This window comes from Perna viridis, chromosome 14 (assembly GCF_037379345.1).
Source record: "Perna viridis isolate PV_CMFRI_1.1 ecotype Kerala chromosome 14, ASM3737934v1, whole genome shotgun sequence".
Classification (NCBI taxonomy): domain Eukaryota; kingdom Metazoa; phylum Mollusca; class Bivalvia; order Mytilida; family Mytilidae; genus Perna; species Perna viridis.
Genome location: NC_142458.1, coordinates 11,605,608 through 11,610,704, shown reverse-complemented (window position 1 = coordinate 11,610,704; position 5,097 = coordinate 11,605,608). Strand labels below are relative to the sequence as shown.

Below are 5,097 nucleotides of genomic sequence, written 5' to 3'. Positions count from 1 at the left end.
ACCCTATATCACACCCCTAGACCTATATCGCATACCCTATATCACACACCTAGACCTATATCGCATACCCTATATTGTAGCCCTTCTCTGAACATACTTGTAGTATGATTAAAATGTATAATACATTGAACATGACATGTCAAAATCTGTATCACACGTGTTATCAACCCTTGACCTATATTACCTTGCGGGCCGGTTGCTTTGTGGCGATGAAGGGGTCTCGGGTTGATACCACATGTGATATAGATTTTAACATGTAATATTCAGTATATATCAGAGGGAAAAATTAAATAACACATAAACTGGCAGTCAAGAATAAACCGGAAAAATGAAAATAATCATTACGCATGCTCCTGACTTGGTACATGCAATTTTGTTTGAAATGATTGGGAAAGCCAGGTTTTATTGCTATCCAAACTTCCCATTTCCATTGTTGCCTTAAAAGGTAATTTACGTTTTAGATTTTTGTTATGCACAAAAAAAGTGAATTTATTTGTAAGGCAAGTAAGTTCTGCTTTATGCACTGTCATCCGTGTAAAGTTGAACCTTTCAATAAAACTTCATCAGAATCTATTTGGCTCTGCAATTGGTGTAATGGAGCTGCAACAATACAGTCTACCTGCGTTGTAGTAAGAAGTAAGATTTAGATAGCCAGTTAAAGGGAAAGGCCACCTTTGCATTAAGTTAGGCTCTTATGATAAATCATACCCACGTAAACAAAAATAAATAACCTTTAATGCGCTTTTATAAAATGCTCAAGGCTATGCAAAGTTCGAAGTCCTTGAAATATAAGTGGGTAGCCATCTTGCAGAACTCTCCTATCTGAAGGAAGATCATAGCCAGATTTTATTGATTTTTACCCATAGCTTCCAATTGGCTCGTGACGTCACTAAATCGGTTTGATACTGATACAAGTACTGCAAATAATATGTAAACAAAGAATATTCCGTAAATATTTCTACGATCATGTTTATCTAATCACCAAAAGACGATGACTTGTCAAGCTTACGATTGCACGAATGATAAAAGAGAAATGTTCTAAAAGTTTTTTTTCACCAGCAAAACAAGATTCGGAAGTAGTCATAAGATTTTCCTTACAAATACTAGTCATCTGGCTGCAAATCCTGTTGTTCGTCTATGATGTCTGACATTTGCTTACATGTTGTGCTCAATCTCTTCTTCTATTAATTTTGGGTTGAAATTATAGAAGAAAATTCCCAAATTTGCGATTTCTTCGCACATCGTAATCAATTACCCATTTACTTTCACTTTACAAACCGACTTCGTGACGTCACAGTTCAACCGATCATGATGGCGCCCATAGGCACGGGAAATTCAAATTTCCTAATTATAAATCTCGATTAATTAATTTAGAAAAGAAAATTATTTTGTTTCAATTTAATTTTCATGAATATTTAACAGATTAGTTTCGATATTTATGACTTGCACAATAACATGGTCTTCTCCTTTAATTGTCTTTAGTGTCAGTATCTGTAAGAATCAGGCAGTTGATGAAACATGATATGAAAAAAAACCACCATTTTGATAGTTTAATTTGACTATTTCACCATCAGAATCAAGATTGAATTAAAGAAAGAATATCGTCAAAAGCAGGCCGATGAGTTATTCGGATGGGGAACATATAGACAAGATTTGCGTGACTTTCAGTTGGTATCAAAACAGGATAACCCAACATCTAGAGCTTTCGCAGAAGCTTCCAAAGTCGCCATTGAGGGTAGAAATCCGAAACAGATTACTGATGACCGGCGAAAAGGTCCGTTTCTGCCCGATGGACGCAAGAAACTTCAATTACAATTCATGTTATCGTGTTGATTGCAGAATGATGCATAATTGTGCAATTTTTTTTAGTGCTCATTCTGCGTTAAATGATCACAATCAACCAATGACGAGACCCAAAAAAACCAGGAAGTGCCGCAAAATTGGAACTAGTTGAGGAGCCGAAGGCGACATCCGCGATTAACACACTGCATTTCGAGGCTTGGTGTCGCCTGTTACCTATGGAAACAGAGGACCGAGAATTTATTCTAGATGGAGTCCAAAATGGCTTCGTTTATGTACAAAATTTGGCCCGCATTATCCAACCAATCGTGAAAATTATGCATCAGCATTTAAAGTGCGCGAAAAAGTAGAAATTCAGCTACGAAATGAGCTTGCTTCAGGAATTTATGTGATTACTAAAATGATTCCAACAATTGTGAGCTCACTAGGGGCTGTCCCAAAACCAAATGGTGAAATACGTTTAATTCATGACGCTAGTCAGCCCGTAGGAATTTCCCTCAATTCTTATACAAGTGATACAAATTGTTCATATATGGATATGCGACAAGCTTTAAAACTTATTAAACCAAATATTTTTCTACAAAAGTTGAAAGTGTGTATAGATCCGTTAAATGTCACAAGTTAGATCATGAATACACCGGCTTAAAATGGAACTTCACAAGTGATGATGTTCCTCCTTACATGTATGATTCTAAACTTCCATTTGGCCATTTGCGAAGCCCAAACATTTTTCAAATGTTGAGTGGGTCAGTTTGTAAAATTATGAAATGTGTATACAATGTAACATTTATTGCTTATCTAGATGATTTTTTAATTATTTCAGAAACTATGTATGATTGTAGTAGGGATTTGCTTTTATTGGTTCGCACAATTAGGTTTTAACATAAACTATTCGAAGGTAAAAGGTCCAGCACAGCGAATAACTTTTTTAGGCATAATAATCGATACCCGTGATTTAACACTTACCATGCCAGAGCAGAAGCAATCTGAATTTTATAGCTTTTTGTTATTCTTTGAAAAACGCATACGTGCAAGTATTAAACAACTTCAGACACTTTGCGGCACGTTAATCTGGGCTTGTCAAATGGTGAAAGGTGGTAGAACGTTTCTGAGACGTTTGACTGACGCTATTTCTAATGTAGAAAACCGCAGTAACAAAGCGTTATTATCTGCCGATTTTCATGCTGACATTTCTTGGTGGATTAAATCTATGAAGGTTTTCAATGACACAGTGAAATTTATGGACTCGAACAAAATCACTTCATTACAAACTGCCACGTCTTCATTAGGAGGAGCTATTACAATGGAGATTTCTTTTATGTTAATTGGTCTATTGACTTGCCAGTTATTCAAAATGAACATATCAATATTAAAGAAACTGCTGCTGTCATCTTATCTGTACTTCGCTGGGGACATTAATGGACAAATAAAACTGATACAGTGTTTACGGACAATATGACGACCAAATGTATTTTGAACAAGGGGTCGTCAAAGAACAAGTGGTTGATGAGTTTACTGAGAACTTTGTTTTTTGATTGTCCGCTATGTAGAATTTTGACATTCAGGCAAACTTTTTGAGAGGGCGTTACAACGTTATTGCCGATGCCGCCTCACGTCTTCACGAAGATGGTCAACTTTCGAGACTTCATGATATATTGACTAGTTACAGTTGCATTCCATTTACGGTACATGAACTATTAAAGACATGTTTCGTTTGCCTTTTATCTTTTTAGATGGTGCAATTATGATAGCGGATTTGGAGATCGCCTTTGGACGATTGAAAGGAAAGGGGTGGGCAGAATCAACAGCTGGAACTTTCGCCACGCACCTGAAGACGTATCTTCAGTTTTGCAACAAGTACAAACTGCAGCCGGTACCATGTGACCAGAAGACTATTGAGATTTATATCACATATTTAGGGGACAAGAAACATTTCGCATATAGTTCTATACTTGAACATTAGCTCTATTTTACATAAGATGCACAATATACAGGATCCTATTTCTAACTCTTGGAATAGACAGCACTTACTAACGGGTGTGAAAAGAGAATTAGGAACAAGTCAATCCTATAAAGCGCCAGTTACGCCGGAACTGTTATTGAATTTAAGGAACATTCTTGATTTGTCAAACCACAACAATATTGTTTTTTGGGCAGCTTGTTTGACAGGGTTCTTTGGCTTTTTAAGACCAAAAAATTTTCTTGTAAAGGGAAGGTTTAATCCTGCCCTTAATCTTCGCATGGTTGATGTATTACCATGTAGCTGGGGTATGTTTTTACGTGTAAAAGTAGTTAAAACGCATCAATATAGAAGTGGTATTGCCTTGTTTAAGTAATCACCCGTTATGTCCAGCTACAGCCATGTCTCATGTATTAGCTTTAGCCGGATATCCTCTGGACCCCCTTTTTCTCTTGTCAGTTAAGTCATGTCTAACATATACTGTTTTTAAATGCCTTCCGTTTTGCTTAGCAAAATTTAAATGTAGATACCGCAAGTATAGTGGTCATTCCTTTTACCGTGGTGCCGCTACCTGGGGCTCAAAAGCAGGTCTCTCTGACAACGAGATTAAGTTACTAGGATATTGGTCAAGTGATTGCTTCACAAGATATATAGATAGTGATGTTGATCAACGTTTAAAAGCTATTTCCTCCTTCTGTACCCTCAAGTGATTGCTTCACAAGATATATAGATAGTGATGTTGATCAACGTTTAAAAGCTATTTCCTCCTTCTGTGCCCTCTTACCCCATTAAAATTCTTCTTAGGGTTTGGGACTTTTCTATTACATGTATCTATTTATCAATGCAGAGGGCATGTTTGTAATTGCGGGATTTGTTTGCTTTGGGGTACCAAGCCACTAAATTTGCCATACTTACTGTTGTGTATATATATGCCTATCATAGCAATCATACAAATTAGGTAAAGAAACCAGACAAGATTTCCCATATCATGCTGGATCATTGAGTTTCATTTTCATTGAAATGGACTGAAAATGTAAATTTCAAGGGAAGATAACTCTGTCAAAAACCTCATTTTTCTAACATTCTTTTGAAAAATTTCTGAGCAAAGCTTGTGATGCAGAGATCAAATAATGGTCTTTTCAAAAAGAGAAAGTATCCTTGAGTGATATTACATTGTCAGATCGGTGGGGTTTTGACATGCATGTTTCTAATTTTACCTGATTCTTACAAACACTTACATTTAATTCTTTAGCTAAATCAGTTCGTGAAACAGAAGTGAAAAGAAATAGTTATATTAATTTGTCCAAAATAAGTTGTTTTATTATATAGATAGCAGT

At 36.1% G+C, this 5,097-nt stretch overlaps 1 pseudogene; it reads left to right on the top strand.

The window, feature by feature from the left end:
• Positions 1–3,279: 3,279 nt before the first annotated feature.
• Positions 3,280–4,470, top strand: LOC148598205 (uncharacterized; annotated as a pseudogene).
• Positions 4,471–5,097: the final 627 nt, after the last annotated feature.